The sequence below is a fragment of the Macaca thibetana genome, chromosome 17 (genome assembly GCF_024542745.1).
Source record: "Macaca thibetana thibetana isolate TM-01 chromosome 17, ASM2454274v1, whole genome shotgun sequence".
NCBI classification, from domain to species: Eukaryota; Metazoa; Chordata; class Mammalia; order Primates; family Cercopithecidae; genus Macaca; species Macaca thibetana.
The window spans coordinates 86,452,415-86,471,265 of record NC_065594.1 but is presented as its reverse complement, the minus strand read 5'-3'; the positions used below and the strand labels follow the sequence as shown (position 1 = coordinate 86,471,265).

Below are 18,851 nucleotides of genomic sequence, written 5' to 3'. Positions count from 1 at the left end.
TTATTTTATGTTAAACAAAAAAAAATTAATTTTTTCTTTCTCAACTCACAGGGTTGTCCTAGATTTCAGTTATAAAATGTGGAGTATTCAAAGGACATGAGAAACACGTGGAGTAGAAACAGGAGTTTGATATCGCCTGGTAAAGGGTAGGCATTAGGCATGTGAACACCTGCACTCAGCATTTATAAAGTGCTTACAAAAACTAGGCAGTGAGCATCATGTGACTTGGACCTCTTAGTACATTATAAAAACTTTCCTTCCTCACAATGTGATAATATTTGCTATTTTTAAAGTTGCACTGTCTTTTAAAAGTTGCCATATTAAAGAAGAAAAAAATTAGGTGTTTGTTTCCCGTTGTGTACATTGCATTCCCTCCCGAAATTCATGTCAAATCAGAAAGTTGGGAGGCTAACTGAAGTGGAAACAGGAAATAACACCAATACACTTCTAACCCACAGGTTTCCCAGCCCCATTAAAATTCAACATGTGGAGGAGGTGCTGGAGGGAACTAACAAGAGCGTCCTGTAACCCAGGAGGCCAAAGATCAGCCTCCTCCATTGATGGAACTTCCATTAAATGATGTTTATTTGTACCTAGGGTGAGGTTACTAATGGAAAGGCCTGCAGCCTGCAGTATTCAGTGTCATTTTGCAAATTTGTCAATGAATTACAAGATACATAACATCATCCTGAGTTGAGGCTGGGGGATTTTGTTACGTTTGAGGGTATGATTTTTTTTTTTTTTTTTGAAGGGCAGGATGTGAGAAGGATTGTTTTGAATATATTATTGAAACTCCAGTTCAATCGCGGGAAAAACATTAGACAATTGTTAATACAGAGACATCCTAAAAAATACTTAGCCAGTCCTCCTCAAGCTGTCAAGGGGATCGAAACAAGGAAAGTCTGAGAAACTGTCACAGTGAAGAAGAGTCCAGGGAGACGTGATGGCCAAATGTAATGTAGGATCCTGGATGAGATTCCAAAACAGAGAAAGGACATTAGGTGACAGCTAAGGAAATCTAAAGAGACTATGGAGTTTTGATTAAAACAATATATCAATATTGGTTCATTAATTGTAACAAATGTACCATGTTAATGTAAAGTGTTAGTAATAGGGAAAAATGTGAGAGGCAGAATGGGAACTCTCTATACTATCTTCTCAATTTTTTGGTATATCTACAGGTGCTCTGAAAAATACTCTTTACAAATTTAAAAAAGTATTATTGAGATTAAAGTCTGTTACTAAATCTTAAGCAAGATGAAGATAACTTCGACTGATACGTGATAATCACTATCCTTTTCAATATATTTTTTCTTTTTGTTGAGCAAAAAGAAATGTGACAACTTATATTCACATTTTTCTTTTTTATATTTACAGTCTTACGTATTTTATTCATATTTTTTTTCTTATTTTAAGAGTAATGATTTACCATTGAGGAAAATTAAGAATATACAGGTAAAAAAGGAGAAAATTAAAATCCCGTAAACACACACAAGTCAGATAGATTGAGTAGAGAAAGGGTATCTCATCTGTTTGAATACTGAGTTTATCTTAAGAATATACAACAAACACATAGTTTATACAAATGTAATTTATAATGGCTGCATGCACTTCATTATATAATGGGCCATTCTTATTTGGCCAGGGTCTCATTTCGAGATATTAGAGTTCTTTATAATTTTTAAATTTTTTTCTAAACCCCACTCAGCTGAGCATTCTGTTCATTGTTGCATATATCTGTAATTATTTCCTTAGCATAAATACCTAGAAATGGGACTTCAGGATCAAAAGCTATGAATAATTTTAAGCTGCTTGTTAATGTTGCAAATCACCTTCCCAAATTGGTGCCATTGTATACTCCAATAAACTGCAAGTTCCCTTCAGTAATCAAATCAGCCATACAACAAAAATACTTAAAGAGACCTTTCTGTGTATCATGTTCTTGTCATAAAAAACTCAAAATATAAAATAGACTACAAAATAACTTTCAAAAGGAACTCCTACAATCTTAAAATTACAGCATTTTGCACTAAAAAAATTGGTTTCTTTCCCTTGTTGCTCTGTTATGAAATGTAAATTAACATTATTAAATATGAAATATATTAAATAATGAAGGAACAGACATTTGATGAAAGCTATACGTATTTTTTCCACTTCCCCCAATAACTGGGCTTTAATTAAAATCCATTTATAAGCATGTTTATTTTGATAAATTGGTAAATTGAAAACTGATCAATTGAACTCATTGTGTTTTATGTAAAACAGTAAATATAACATAATTATTGTAGAAGGAATTACTTTCAGCCAACAGAAGGAAGTGGGGAAGAAATATTACTTCATTCTCTGTAAACTGGCTTCCCTGGCTTTGACCCCCACCCCAGGGCACCAGCATTTTGGGGAATGCAATGTTAGATATTACTGTGTTATCCTCTGTCCCCAGGGCTTGTGGAGATCTTTCCAGGCCCCATGTGGTCCTTGCAGGTCTAGAGGCTCAGCCGCCTCCGCATAGCCAGGGCGCAGGTTCCTGCAGGTCAAGGACCAAAGACCTCCTACTCCTAACTCTGGGAACAGCTCTTTCCTTCAGCTGGGCTCTAGGCCTGCTCTCCAAAGCCCACCAGGTGTGATCAGGGCAGTCTCATTCTGCAAATACGTACACTTCTGCAAATGAAAACCAGAGCTTGGAGGCGAAGCAGCTTCTGTTTTCTAGCTCTGAACAACTTCCTCAGGCAAAAGCTCCCAAAGCAATGGCTGCCTGCTGGAATCCTGAGTAGGGAAAACCATACATGAAAAAGAAGACACAAAATAGAGTTCAAGCCTGCCTCCCCTACCCCGCCTCCACTCCCCATACACGGAAGTGCTTGCTTGTCCTTAGTGTAGACAGTGTTATCAGCTCTCCTGAGAGGACTTCTCTGGTAATCTTAATACCAGAGGAATTGAGGAATTAGCAGATTAGGGGGAAAAGAAGTCTTAGAACAATTTAAATACAAGGAAGCTGTGTAGACAGCATGCTGGACTTGGAGTCAATTGAGTTCACACAGTTTTATGTCAGGATCTTCACACTCCATTATGGTTGTGCTCAGGCTTTGCTGCAGACACAGTTTTAAGGCAAGGAGGTCTGCTGTGCTTTCACCTTTCTAGAGTGTCACCATGCACCTGACCTACCTCCTGGCCTTAGCTATGCAAGCTGCTCGTATTTGTGCCCTCTGTTAGCTCCGGAAGAGTATCCTGGACAGACATTGTTCCATCATGAGTGTGACGTTACTTTCTTTACTTAAAAGGTGGCAATTAACACTTGCAGAGCTGTGCTGAGGGTGGGAAATACAGTTTTGAGGGTTTCTGGAGTAATTAGTTCGCTGGGAAAGCATACTTTTCTACATAAAAGGGTTCTACCCTCCCCCCACCTCACACTTAAACCGAATCCCCTTCCCCTCCCACATCCAGCCCTCTTTTGGAGCCAGAATTATCTCACCATCTCTAGACTGTGTGTGCACGTGTTTCTGTGTCTATGAGTGTGCTCAGTTTGGTTCTGTCATAGTTGTGTCCACACTCATCTTCTTTATCAGACTGGACTCTTCCAAAGCCAGGCCTTCCTCTAATATTCACTCTTTCATTCAAATGATGTCATTTTTCCTGCTGTAAGGGAGAGCCTAGGTAAGAAAGTGAACTAGACACAGGCAGCAAATATAGGCCATAGCAGGCACATAAATACATGCAGAGGATACTGATCCTCAAATCCCAAAACATAGCACAGTGCTTGGCACATACTGAATTCTGTTTGCTGAGCTAAGTTAAATAGTGGTTGTGTCTAAAATTGAATTTGGATTCTGATTCTTATCCACATCCTGCTCGTCATACACTAGGCAGCCCTTGCCCTAATATGTCAGTTTATTAACATTGTAAACAGATGATTTAGTGTAAAAAATGAACTTTATCCTAAAAAATGACACTGTACTAAAGGCATGTGACCAAGCTTTTCTTTTCTTTTCCCTTTCCTTTCTCCTCCCTCCCTCTCTCCCTGCCTCCCTTCCTCCCTCCCTCCCTCCCTCTCTCCCTCCCTCCCTCTCTCTCTCTCTCTCTTTCTTTCTTTCACTATGTCACCTAGGCTGGAGTGCCATTCTCCTGCCTCAGCCTCCTGAGTAGTTGGGATTACAGGCGGCTGCCATGATGCCCAGATAATTTTTGTATTTTTAGTAGAGATAGGGTTTCATCATGTTGTCCAGGCTAGTCTTGAACTCCTGACCTCAAGTGATCTGCTTGCCTCAGCCTCCCAAAGTGTTGGGATTCCAGGCTTGAGCCACCATGCCTGGCCTCTTTATTTTCTATATGAGAAATTGCTCTCATGCTCCAAACAATAATTATGAGATAATAGTAGTAAAAGGAGATAATGACTGTAAAGAGATTATCTAGAAGTTAAATCTTATTTTGTGGGTGGGAACACGGAGCCTGGATAAATTAGAAGGGCCGATGATGTAAAACATCGATGTTGTCGCCTCTGTGCAACTATCATGAAGGAAATGCATCTGTCTCAAGTTCTTGGATAGTTTATGTATACCTTCATCATCTCAGCAATTACTATGTACAGATTACAAGATTTTCATATTCTGTCTTGAAGTGTATTTAGGTTACTTTAATCTTACATTCATATCCCTTCCAAGACTGTAGAGATTTTGGTGCAGGGACTTAAACTTTTACATCTCTTATATTAGTAACTTCATTGAATGTTATATGAATTAATGCAGTGAATGAATACCTTTGATCCAGATTGAGTGCTACTTCTATTTGAATTTCTTAGCTATTCTCAATTTTCTTCACTTTGATCCTATTCACCAAATTTAAGAAAACCTATCAGCTAGATCCCTTTTACTGTCAAGAATTAAAATTTTTTTTTTTTTTGGACCTCAACAGAATTTTGTTAGCAAATATCTGAGCAAGGACCTATCGCATGTAAATTTAGCAAATACATATGGATGCCTATAAACAACTTGTTTTTATTTTATAAATCAAAGCACTAAATATTTTATTATTTTGTTCTTACACAATAAACAGAATCATTAACTTGACATATTTCAAAGAAAAGCATGTGAGATTGTGTAAGTAATCACTATAGAGTCGCTGAAAACTAATCATAAACACTCTTCATTTATAAAAATGGACCCTGCAATATTTTGGGAAAGTTACCTCTTCATTTTGTCAGAAACAGAAATGATTTCAAACACTTCAAAGACATCTTAAAGAGAAAAGTTTTAAGAAATCACAAATGACCATTCATAAAACAGAGTCATTGTGTCCCGATGAGAAGCCAATCATGTTTGGACAAATTTAGGAGATGACACGCTAGACCTAGCAACACCCTGAAGATCTTTTCACACATCATTTGGGATTTTTTTTTCTTTTATTTTTGATGGATGGATGAGCAAACTTAAGGAGTTAATGGGCAGATAAAAGTTGAAATGGGAAAGGACAGTAATGGTCAGGCCAGTTAAAAGCTCTTTCCAACACCAACTCCCAGCCCTGCCTCCCCAGTCGATCCCCCTGTGAACTTTTTGTGTTTCATTCATTTTGCTGGAATTGGAAATGGAGAGGCCAAGAAAAGGCCATATCCTGCTTCATTGACTAAAGCTATCCTGTAAGCGAGTTTAATGGGTTAGAAGTTAACACCAGTGACAGTTGTAAGAAAAGTTACCAAGTGTTTCCAGGGCCTAAAGAGACTCCCTGCGGCTCAGACTTCTTTGCGCTTCCTTCCACTCTCCTTTTCTCTTATCTGTGGAAGCGTCCATGACAAACAGGGGGCATCTGTTAGGAAACAAAGCGGGGGGCTGCTAGAAGTGAGCAAATCCCCCCAACCGCAGGGCCTGGCAAAGAACGAGCTCCAATTACAGCCGATTCAGCAGTGGTGATCAGGTGAACAGATAAGTACAAGCAAAGAGAAATCAAGTTTCCCTCAAATTTACAAACCATTGTTTCCCTTTATTTGTCCTCTAAGAGAGGGCCATCGTTCTCCGTGAGACGTGAGCCCTCTCAGTTACGCTCACTTTCTCTGTGTGGCTTTTATTGTGACCGTTTCTGAACATCGTGTTTTCACATGGTTCCTCTCCAAGTACCTTCCAAAGCACAGGAAAATAGTGACCACAGAAGAGTGGAATTCATCCTGCCAGCTGAGCACAAGAAACAGCTTTTTCCAACACTTCCTCCAAGCGTCTGCTTTGTGATATATATTTTCTGACCCCTTTGTTCAAGTGTTGTATACAAGAGAAACACGCACAGTTGGTAAGTCCACAGCTCACTGAATTTTCACAAGCTCTCGTGTAACCAACATTCAGCCCAGGAGACTTCTGCGTTTGATTCCTAGGGCTGCTGAAACAGAATCTCACCAACTGGGGGGCTACAAACAGGAATTTATTGTCTCACAGTTCTGAGGCTAGAAGTTTGAAGTCAAGGTGTTGGCTGGACTGGTTCCTTCTGGTGGACATGGCGGAGAATCTGTCCTGTGCCTCTCTCCGAGCTCTGGTGATGGCTGGCAGTGCATGCTGTTCCTTGTCTCATTGATGCATATCCGCATCTCGGCCTCCAGCTTCACTTGGCCTTCTTTCTGTGTGTCTGCGTCTCTGGGTATCCTCTCCACTGATCATATCGAATTAAACTTGATGATATCTGCCAAGATCCCATGTCCAAATGAGATCACATTTTCAGGTACTGGGGATCAGACTTCAACATATTTTTGGCAGGGGAAAGGAGGTGGAACACAATTCAATTCATAATAATGACTATTCCAGATACTCCCCCATCCTCCCTTCCAGTAAACACCCCCACCCCTAAGGGCAGCCGCTTCTGACTTCTGATAGCATACATTTCTTTTCTTTTAAGTTTATTTAAATCATGCATATTGAGTCTTTGTGCTGTAATGTGATCTTTAAGGATGGCTTTCCAAACTTTAGGAGTCACTCAGGTTCCCTGAATGGGTCTCACCATTGACATTCCTGAATAGCAATCTACTACATAAACAGCAGATAGTTTTAAAAGTCAGATAATCTATCATAAAATCCCTTATTTCAAAAGAGAAGAAAGCAAAGTTTCCTTACCGCAATACAGCAATCATTCTATGGAAGTGGTAAAACTTTAAATGAATGCATAAGATACATTCATGTCAACCTCCTGACATGCATAGCATCAGGCTGTGGACAAGAAATGTAACCGTCTGTATTTCTCAACAATGCATCCACTTTCTTATTTTAAGCCATTACTCCATGAGGACAGGAGAACCTTAATCTCAGTCAATTTTGTGTTTCTTTCACCTTTTCTTGGGAATTGTGTCTTAGCGTGGAAAGGGGACCCCAGAGAGGGTTTGTGGCTCTCTCAGGTCACCTGGCTTTGCAGGTGTCTGCCGGGATGTCTATGGGCCTCTGTGATTTTAGGCTGGCAATAGACCTGTGTGCCGTGAAATGATGCTAGTTTCTGTCCGTCGGCCTCTCAGGTCTTGTAGCTCTACTTCTGAAGACCCCGAGAATCCTCCTGTGACTTCTATGCCATTAAGAGTCCTGGAATCACTGAGGCCATTTCTTTTTTGACATCTGCCTTGGGTTTTCACCAAAAGAGCCTTTCTTGGGCTTTGCCACCTGCCCAGAACTCGCTGGGCGGCACCCTGTGGAGTCCCCTGCCTGAGCCTCTTTGACACGTCTGCTCTTATTCCAGCCCTTTGCTCTCCGGCAGTCCGCCCCGCCCAGGGAAATCTTTTTCTAGCAGAGAGGGAGGACAGCTCTATCTTACTCTATCTCAATCATTCTCCCAATCGTTTTGTCTAAGCCTCAGATCTTCTAAGTTCCTTTGAAGATGTTTTTTAACACAAGGTCATATTTTAAGCTAATAAACACACCTGGTTGAGTAACTTCGGACAAGTTAATTATTCTAATTAAAGACTATCCTCTTCGGTAAGGAAGAATTAAAAACAGTATCCACCTCACAGGATTTTTTTTTTTTTTTTCTGTAGAGGGGGTATAAATTAACTGAGTTGACCTGTATCAACACATAGAACTGTGCCTGGCACATACAGAGTCTCTATAGTGGAAATTATTATTATTGTTGTTATTTTGAGATGGAGTCTCGCTCTGTTGCCCAGGCTGGAATGCAGTGGTGCAAGCTCGGCTCACTGCAACCTGCGCCTCCTGTGTTCAAACAGATTCTCCTGCCTCAGCCTCCTGGGTGGCTGGGATTATAGGCACCCACCACCACACCTGGCTATTGTGTGTGTGTGTGTGTGTGTGTGTGTGTGTGTGTGTGTGTTTTTTAGTAGAGATGTGATTTCACCATGTTGGCCAGGCTGGTCTCGAACTCCTGACCTCAGGTGACCCACCTGCCTTGGCCTCTCAAAGTGCTGGGGTTACAGGCGTAAGCCATCACGCCCGGACAGTGACAGTTATTATTAATTAATTTATTAACAGCTTAAATGGACAGGGAGAGAAAAAAACAACAGGACGGGAAAAAATCACTGCATTTTCAAGTTAAGGTAACAAATCATTATTTTGGAAACTTACAAAAGTAACTGTAAATCTAAAAACAGAATGATAGAAATGAAGAAGTGCAGGGAGACGTCGAGAGTGGAACCATTAATTCAGCGGCATCTGCTCCATTAAGGTAGCTAATGGTATTGTGAGGGATTGGGAGAAACCCACACATGTGTCTCAGACAGAAGATTCCCCGCTAAGAGGTAAAAAACCAATTCATTTCAGTCAGGTTAGGTCATTAAAAAAAGATAAAGTTAAGGTAACCCATTTCACCTAAAACTGTGGAAGGAGAAACAATGATATCACGGAAACTGTAATTAACATTTCAAAAGATCACAGAATTAGCCAAGTAGAAGCCCTGGGTTGTCAACACAACCATTAGCTCTCACTGGCTGAGCAAACACAGAGGGGAAGTAGCTACTTCTAAATGTTTTTCCATTTTATCACTTTCAATGGTGTCAAATATTCTACAATGGAGACTTAAGTAGCACGTTCAGTGACACTGGTTTCACTGAACCTCAAGACGGCTTTCACGGTAAACACTTTGTTTAGAGTGCCATACACCCCGTGAGTGAAAATAAATATTACATGGAAATGACACCACCCCGTAAGGTATCATGTGTCTGACATGTTGACGGTCATCTCAGCTGGAATGCCTGGCAGCCCACCTGCAGGTCTATTCTACTCTGCAAGTTACTCATAAACACATTGGAAAGCATCTTTGAAAGAAAGAATTAGCGACCAGATGTTCTTCCTCTACAGAAAAATGAACAGAGGAGGAGGCAGCAGGGAGGTAGCCAAAACGCTGTGGGAGAGATTTAAGTTATACGGGAGATACAATGAATTCATGTGTTACCAGAAAGGGGTCCTGATTCAGACCCCAAGAGATGGTTCTTGAATCTCTTGCAAGAAAGATTTTGGGGTGAGTCCATAAAGTGAAAGCAAGTTTATTAGGTAAGTAAAGGAATAAAGAACAGCCACTCTATTGGCAGAGCAGCAGCTTCAGCTAGGCAACCAATGATACTTATTGTTACTTCTTGATTATTTACTACACAAGGGGTGGATTATTCATGAGTTTTCTGGGAAAGGGGTGGACGATTCTAGGAACTGAGGGTTCCTCTTCTTTTTAGACCACATAGGATAACTTCCTGACATTGGTGTGGCATTTGTAAACTGTCATGGTGCAGGTGGGAGTGTCTTTCAGCATGCTAATGCTTTATAACTAGCATATAATAAGCTGTGAGGACGACTGTAGGTCACTCGCTTCACCATCTAGGTTGTGGTGGGTTTTGGCTGGCTTCTTTACTGCAACCTGTCTTAACAGCAAGGTCTTTACGACCAGTACCTGGTAGCAACCTCCTATCTCATTCTATGACTTAGAATGCCTGACCTCCTCGGAATGCAATCCTGTAGGTCTCAGCCTCCTTTTACCCAGCCCCTATTACCCAGCAACTCAAGATGGAGTTGCTCTGGGTCAAACGCCTCTGACACATGGACAGTAGAAGTTATTAAACACAGGCAGGTGCTAGTAAAGGCAATTATAGAATTTTATTCATAGATGTTAAAAAAATGAGAGACAAAAATCTGTGAAGATTTCTGTATACTGATGTTTCAAATTAAGATATGCAAATTAAAGTGAAAAGATTATGGTGAAATGGGTGAACTAGGTCCTCTGTTGAGATCTCTTTTTATTTCTCAGTACTACATTGATTCTACAGATGCAAATATTAAGAAAGTTATATGGTACATGGACTTATTTTAAACTTCTGCAAATCTTAGGAACTTGATTTCAAGTTCAATTATTACAGCTCCTTTCTCTGTAGGAAGTCACGATCATAAAATAATTTGGTGAATTATTATGACCTCTAAATTTATTGCATGCCTTGTGCTATAAATCATGAATTACCTAGAAAGTGCTTTCCCAATCAATGATTTAAACAAGAAAGTGCTAGTGCACTTTGTTTTCCTTTGTTAATGTAAAATGTTTATTAAAATATAATTTAATGCAGCCATTAATATTATGTAGAATAATATTTAATGGATTGGAGGAAAGTTTATGATATATTGGTTTTTTAAAAAGCAGGTTACCCACTAGCAAGTACATTTTCCTCCCTCCCTCCCTCCCTCCCTCCCTTCCTTCCTTCCTTCCTTCCTTCCTTCCTCCCTCCCTCCCTCCCTCTCTCTCTCTCTCTCTTTCTTTCTTTTGAGACAGAGTCTCAACCTGTCGCCCAGGCTGGAGTGCAGTGACACGATTTTGACCCACCGCAGCCTCTGCCTCCCAGGTTCAAGCAATTCTCCTGTCTCAGCCTCCTGAGTAGCTGGGAGAACAGGCGCCCACCACCATGACCAGCTAATTTTTGTATTTTTAGTAGAGACAGGGTTTCACCACACTGGCCAGGCTGGTCTTGAACTCCTGACCTCAGGTGATCCGCCTGCCTTGGCCTCCCAAAGTGCTGGGGTTACAGGCGCGAGCCACCGCACCTGGCCCTGCATTATGGTTCATAAAAGATGTTTTTATAAGCACAAGAAAAATAAAGGACTAGAAGAATATAAACGAATACATTAGCAATATCTCTGAACCATGGAAACAGAGGTGACTTTTCTTTCACTTACTTAAACTTACTATGATGAATACGTACTTTTTTTATAGTGAGAAACAAAACCTGTTATGAAAGTAAAGAACATTGTGTCTTAATGGTGAAGACTAGATTAATATTTTGAAAAAGAAATGCTATCGTAGAGTAGAATATTTCATTTGGTAAAATCTATGAGTCTAATGTGCACACATATCATCCCCTAAACTTCTAGCCTAGGTGGAGACAGATGTTTGTTTAGCCTTAGAGGAGAGGTGATAGCATCTACTTAAAAATATCAGCTGGCTTAACCAAATGTTTCAGAAATAGCCTGGCATTTCAGGATATGATGAATCAGCTGGGTGGGAACTTACTCTGACGAAATAGCTCTGCTTTCAGGAAAATTGTCCATATACATTCAAACTCAAATGTATCCAATGCGATTTGTAAATAGAGCTGAACTTTACTAGTGTGACTCCAATAATATGGGATTTCTTAAAGTTTGAACCAGGAATGAGCCAAATTTTGACCTTAGCAAAAATTTTCCCTACATTACAAATGAATGCCAGGGCTAATGTTTAAAATTCATGAAAATCTCTTCAAACAGCATCATTTTTATATTTATTGAAGCAAGTTCCTTATGGAATACTTTATTGACTAAACTTAATTGTATGTTCTTAGCAGTAATCAATTGTGTTTTTCCTTTCAAATATAGTGGTTTTTTGCATAGTCATTCATTTACATAGAACCTTCACATTAGACCCATAGGATGACCATACAAAGCCTTGAACGTTATGTTAGTTGCTAGCTAGTTAAACCTCTTCAACGATTCCCAGCAAAGAGGCTGGAGCCACTGCTTGTGTACTTTGCATGATAGAAACTGTCAACATTGATTTATTAAATAAACAGTTATTGAAAAAGAAGACTGGACATGGGTAATATCTACTGCCTGAGCTTCAAAAGTGACCAGCACTTTCCCCACAAGCATGAGCTTGTGGTGGAACAGCACTGAAATAATATAAGCTCCAAGAGAAATGCCAGATTTCTTTAAGGGAGTGCAGGGATGCATGCTTTATTTCCCAGAGTGAGTCTCCAGAGGCAGCAAGCTTCTTAGAGAAGCCTCACAAACCCACAGCTTCTGAGCTGTAGAGTAGCAGCTCTCTCCACCAACAGCATTGCCTTCACCTGTGAGATGCAGATTCCTGGACCCACCTCACACCTTTTCGGGGTGAGGCTCAGCAATTTGTGTTTTGAAAAGCCCTCCTGGAGATTCTGACACACACATACACACACACGCTCAAGTTTAAGACCAAAAAAGGTGTCAAGCAGGATGACTGCAGGGATCATGAGTAATTAGCACTCTTTACCAAATAGTTCCTGGGCCTGCAGTGGAAGTACATTGCCTTAATCTAAAAGTTAGGCATGCTGTGTGATTTACTTTGACCAATAAAATGTGAGTGAAAATGGCATGTTTCATGTTCAAGATGACAACTGCCACATCCGATGGACCTTGGAGTGAGGTAGAGCAAAGCCCCAGATGAAGTTGAAGGACGTAACATAAGCATGAGATAAACTATTGCTTTTTGAGCCACTGATTTTTGGGAGTTGCTTGTTATCATAATGTAACCTAGTCCATCCTGACTAATACAATAGGGAGGAGGAGTGTGCACTGCCCCCCAGACCATAACAACCAATATAGTTGATGATGCTACATACATCCTAGACACAATTTTCATCATCAGTGTAGCATTAGATCATTCCTGGGTGCTATTGTTTGGATATGGTTTATCCCCACCAGAACTTACGTTAAAATTTGTTCATCTATGTGGTGTTGTTGAGGGGTGGGGCCTAGTGAGAAATGTTTGGGGAATGGGCATGGATCCCTCATGAATAGATTAATACCTTCCTGAGGGTAAGTTCTTTCTCTCTTGGATGGATTAGTTCCCTCAGGAGTGGCTTGTTAGAAAGAGCCTGGTTTCCTTGATTTCTCTCTGGCTTCCTCTCTCTCCATGCAATCTCTTTGCACACACCCACTCTCCTTCCATTTTCCACTGTGAATTGAGGCAACTTGAGGGCCTCACTACATGCAGCTACCCAGCCGTGGGTTTTTCAGCCACCAAAATTACATGCCAACTAAACCTCGTTTCTTTATAAATTACCAAATCTCAGGTATTCTGTTATAGCAACACAAAATGAACTAAGACGCTGGGCTTCCCAAGAAAGGAGGGGCAGCAGCAGAACAGGGAAGATAAGTAAACTGAGAGGCAAACTATTTTCAAAGAATTTTAAAAATGTGGGTGTCATGACCATAGGTTATAGCAGGCACAACAGATAACTGCAGCCAATCTGTACATGTGAAGCTCAATAACCAAGTAGCACAGAACCGCTTGGCAAAAGATCAATGAGAGGCCTTTCCATTGATGCCATGAAGGGGTGAGCCCCGGTTGCCATCTCAGGACAGAGAATGAAGATGGCAGGAAAGACTGAGCATTCATCTCAAAAACACAATGGATGGAATGAAATTATGGTTGACTATATTATCTCCAATCAGACTTTTTGTTGCTGTTGTCTACTACAGAAGCCAAATGAATGCTCAGGAGCATGTTAGTGATAAATGTAGAAAGCTACCTATGTATACATCCAATTTGTGCCTATAATTTTAAAAATCTAGATAAGGGCATCAAATACACACACACACACACACACACACACACACATATATATATCCTTATCATCTCTTATGATCTAGATAGATAGATAGATTATAAGAGATGATAAGGAGAAAGTAATAGGGTTATGGGATAGTGGCAGCTTGGGAGGTGAAACTACCTTAGAAATGGGGGTTTTGAAAAGCCTCTATGGGAACAGACACTTTCATGAAACTTTTGAGCTAAGTCCTGAGTGATGGAATGAGCCAGGTCTGTGAGGTTCTGGGGAAATTGCAATCCTTATGAAGAAAAGCACAAGTGCAAAGGTCTAGGGGCCGGGATTCATGTTCAAGTGACAAGAAAGAATATCTATGTCCACGTGTGCAGCAGTATCTCTCCACCAGGGTTCCCAAGAGAACGAGACTCTGTAGGAAAGGACCTGCAAGACTATTTCCCAAATTCTCTCAAGTCTGGGATTGAATGAAATTATGATTCTAGAGGAACAAGAGAGAAGCCACTATGTGCAACGCATGCTTTATGGCATTCTGGTTTCATTCTCTAAAAGAACCCCAGCTGAGAAGGGCTGACTGCAGGGAGGCAGGTTGGAAAGGGATTCCAATGAAGTCAGAGAGGCAGGCAGGGGCCAATAAGGATTTGGGGTTTGATTCTATGTGCAGTGGCAGGCACCGGAAGGTTTCAAACTGTGGAATGGCACATTCTGACAGGTTTGTGAAGGATCACTGGCTGCCGTTTGGAGAACGGACTGCAGAAAGACAAAGGAAAGACAGCCAGTCAGTCAGGAGGCGTTTGTATTACTGCAGGGGAAAGATGATAAGGCTAGCATGGCTGGGGTGGAAGAAGAGACACATTTAGAATATGGTTGGAATGTAGAGTTGGGCTTGGTTATGGGCTCAGTGTGAAGCCAGGTGAGGGAAGATAAGAGAAAGTTATGAATCTAACAGGATTCCTGAGCAATTCCTGATTGGTGATGCCATTGGAGAACGTGGGAAAGACTAGGGAAAGAGTGGAATTGAGGATGAGAGAATCATGAGATAATGAGTCAACAGTGGAATATATGAGTTTGGATCTCAAAGGAGAGGCAAGGATGAGACACACAAACAAGGGAGTTATCAGTGTATAAAAGTGTTTAAACCATACAATAGGATGAGATCACTGAACTCTGTCAACTTCTCTTCCATTTTCCCTCAAATTTATTTATTCCTCTTATTCCTGCTGCCATTAATCTTTGTTTCTTAAAGGATCTACTGCAGTACTTTTATACCAGGCCTGCTGTTTCTCTCCTCAGCAATCCCTCCTGTACATAACCATACCTACCATTCATGTTCCTCTTCCACAAATTAGACTATTTTTTTTATATTCAATAAAAAACTGAGTACTCATGTACAAATCTCTCTGTTCAGTTCTTTGGGTGATTCAAAGATGAACAAAAATTAGATTCTGACATTGAAAGCTTTTAGTCCATAGAAAGGATGTGTTTGTAAAAAAAAAAAAAAAAAACTATATTTCTGGTCAGGCATGGTGGCTCATGCCTGTAATCCCAGCACTTTGGGAGGCCGAGGCAGGTGGATCGTCTGAGGTCAGGAGTTCGAGACCAGCCTGGCCAACAAGGCAAAACCCCTGTCTCTACTAAAAATACAAAAATTAGCCAGGTGTGGTAGTACGCACTTGTAATCCAAGCTACTCAGAAGGTTGAGGCAGGAGAATTGCTTGAACTTGGGAGGTGGAGGTTGCGATGAGCTGAGATTGTGCCACTGCACTCCAGCCCCGGCAACAGAGTGAGGCTCTGTCTCAAAAATAAATAGATAAGTAAGTAAATAAATAAAAAACTATGTTTCAGGGTAGAGAGTGACAAGGACCTCCGGAAGGAAAAGAAAAATAAGTATTATGGCCATTTTGGGGGATGAAGAAGTGACTCTTTGCTCCACAAATTTGGAAAGTTTTTGTTAGGAAAGTTGTCTTTGAGTTGGACCAAGAGGTCAAAATTACTTCTTGACTTGTCGATTGAAGTGTGTGGTCCTTACGATCCCCAGTCTCTGAGAATCTTCTTAATTAGCTTCTCTCCTACTCTCTGATGTTCGAATGCTGGCATTTTTAATGGTTCAGTGTTAGGTGATCTTTCCTTGGTGCCACACTCATTCTCTAGGCAAGCTCATCGACGCGGATGGCAAATCCATCATGTCCCTTCAATTCACTGCCTTTCATTTAAAAATGCAAATCTGCCCCTGTCAGCGTGTGCTCAAAGCCTGGCAATTCCATAGCTGTCAGGATTAACATGAAACGTCAGACCTCCCTCCCACGTCTCTTGCTTTTCTCCTCCGCACTCTCTGAACTCTGACCACTCCAAGTTCCTCCAATGATATACACCCCATCCTGCCTCAGGGGCTTCATCCATGCGATTCCTGGTGTTTGTCAAGTTTTATTTCCAGCTTCCATATCACCCAGGGAACTTCTACTCCTACTACTTCTCAGTTTAAATGTCAACCCCAGAAAGCCATCTCTGAACTCACAGGGACTTATTGTAATATCTTCTCGCCACATTTTGCATCTTCTCTTTACTGAAATATCAGAATTATAATTGTTTCGTTTATTTGTGTTATTTGCTTTCTATTTCTCTGTCCCAACAGTCTATAAACACCCCCAGGCCTGAAGTGAGTTGCCCAGGTTCATCACTGCAAGACCTGGACTGCACAGGTGCACTTTAATTTTTATTGCTGAATGGAAGCCTGCTGTTCCACCGCTTCCTGATTTCACTTTGTGCTCCCTCACTTCTTGTACATACCTCCCTCAGCATTTCAGTGCAACTCCTCCTGTAATGTTGTACGTGACAGTTCCACCTCTTAAAACTCTAGCCATTCTGAAGGGTCATTCTGTCTTCCCGCTTGACCATGAAGCCCTCCCACTCACTCCTGACCACACCTGATCCTCACTCCTGACCACACCTGATCCCCACTGCTGACCGTACCCAACCCCCACTCCTGGCCACACCTGATCCTCACTCCTGACCACACCTGATCCTCATTCCTGACCACACCCAACCCCCACTCCTGACCGCACCTGATCCCCACTCCTGACCGCACCTGATCCCCACTCCTGACTGCACCTGATGGAGGTGGTCTCCCCCGCCTCTAAACTTGTGGTGTATTCTCAGAGTTATTCTAATTGACATGGATCACTACTGTCAAGCTCTGCAGTGATTTGTAGGCAAGCGTTACCTCTGAATTTCAGATTTTTAAACTGTCAAGTTTGGCATTACTATATATTCTATAAGTTTGTATGCACTGACAGAATCTACCGTAAGACTGTAGAAGTGGGGAAGTTTCACACTTGTGAAATGAATGAAAAGCTACCCAAAAAGCCTTTGGTGCTTAAACGGTTAATATTTGGAAAACTCTCTCAGCTGTAGAGCAGCAGATTTCTACATAACGTTGGATAAAAAGAGAATTACCATTCTCGCCTGTGGACTGTAATTTCCAAAGAGCCAAAGGATGTTTCTAGTCTGATTTTAAGAAATGTAGTTGTTCCTCACCCATTTGTTGTCAGGATAACAGGATCTTGCTGGAATCATGATAGTTTACGTGACCTCCCATGCCCAGACGGTCAAGGGACTTAAACCATATTGTAAGAGGACCAATTAGAGACACCTGACTGTGTAGCTCATGAGGAAATGCAATATGAAAAAGAAACAGGCAACCTGACTATCCTCAAATATTAAAAGGACTCTCAAATAAAAGTAAAATTAGATTTATTTTAAATGGCCCCAAGAAACCTTTCTAGGAATAATGAATGGATATTTCAGGGAGACAGATATTTACTTAAGGTAAAGGAGAACATTACAATATCCAGAGCCCTCCAATGATAAAACGAATTACCTTAGAAGATATCGAGTCTCCTTTTGCTTGAGGCATTCAAGGAGAAGTTTTGTAAATATTTAACAGGAATGTTAAAGGCAGTTTCAAACACTGCAAGGTTGTACCTACCATCTTTCCACACCTGAGATGCTTTGATTCTATCATAACAACAGCTAAAATGCACAAGGCACAAATCCCATGCCAGGTCCTGTTCTAAGCATTGTACATGCATTATCTCATTTAATTGTCACAACAACTGTTATTACATCCGTGACTAAAATTAAGAAAACTGAAGCACGGAGACATTAAATGATTTGTCTTAGTTCCCATAATGTTTACGTAATTTGACACCTAATTCTTACCTAATTTGACACCAGGAGATCTTTTTCCAGGGCCCAGCCTGTGATTTCACCTTTCATATTCATACGGCAGCTGTATGTCCAAAACAGAAAGGCCTTGCCTCGGAAAGTGTCAGGCTGATTTCAAACTCCAGACCTCAGGTGATCCGCCCGCCTTAGCCTCCCAAAGTGCTGGGATAACTAACAGGTGTGAGCCACCGTGCCTGGCCGTATTGTAATTCTTATAAATTAGCTGGGCATGGTGGCTCATGCCTGTAATCCCAGCATTTTGGGAGGCTGAGGTTCGTGGATTGTCTGAGGTCAGGAGTTCGAGACCAGCTTGGCCAACATAGTGAAATCCCGTCTCTACTAAAAATACAAAAAGTTAGCTGGGTGTGGCGGCAGGCACCTGTAATCCCAACTACTAGGGAGGCTGAGGCAGGAGCATGCTTGAATTGGGGAGATGGAGGTTGCAGTGAGCCAAGATCGCACTACTGCACTCCAGCCTGGGCGACAGAGCAAGTCTCCATCTCAAACCAAACCAAACAAAAACAAAAACAACAACAATAACAACAACAACAAAACTAAGCTTGAATTTTAGTGCTCCTGCAAAGAAAAAAGGAGCTACTATCTAAAACCCAGAAAGTATATAGGGCAAGGAGAAGGAGGACATGATGTAGGATTGTTGCTACCAGACAGGAAAGGGAAAGAGCATGTTAGGCAACAGTGAGGGAAATCAAAGAAGAAAGCAAGGCGATTAATAGTAGGGGCGTGAAACAAAGCTAAAACTTGAAGGAGTAAGATAGAGACATCCCAGCTATGTTGAGACTAATGCTGAACACAGAGGTCTCCTGTCCCGCTTCCTGTTTTGGTCTCTGAAAGGAAGTGTCTTGCACAATGTCCCTTCCCTGCACCAGCACAAGGG

General features: G+C 41.2%; 1 long non-coding RNA gene across 2 annotated transcripts in view; it reads right to left on the bottom strand.

Annotated features, from left to right (window-relative positions):
- The window catches only part of LOC126940184 (uncharacterized), a 55,894-nt gene continuing 37,043 nt past the window's right edge, over positions 1-18,851 (bottom strand). For both annotated transcript variants that reach the window (XR_007720648.1, XR_007720649.1), the window contains 5 exons: positions 5,684-5,793; positions 3,470-3,633; positions 3,163-3,305; positions 2,655-2,763; positions 1-966 (listed from right to left, as the gene is read on the bottom strand). This is a non-coding gene — a long non-coding RNA (uncharacterized LOC126940184). The remainder of the gene's footprint in view (positions 967-2,654; positions 2,764-3,162; positions 3,306-3,469; positions 3,634-5,683; positions 5,794-18,851) is intronic.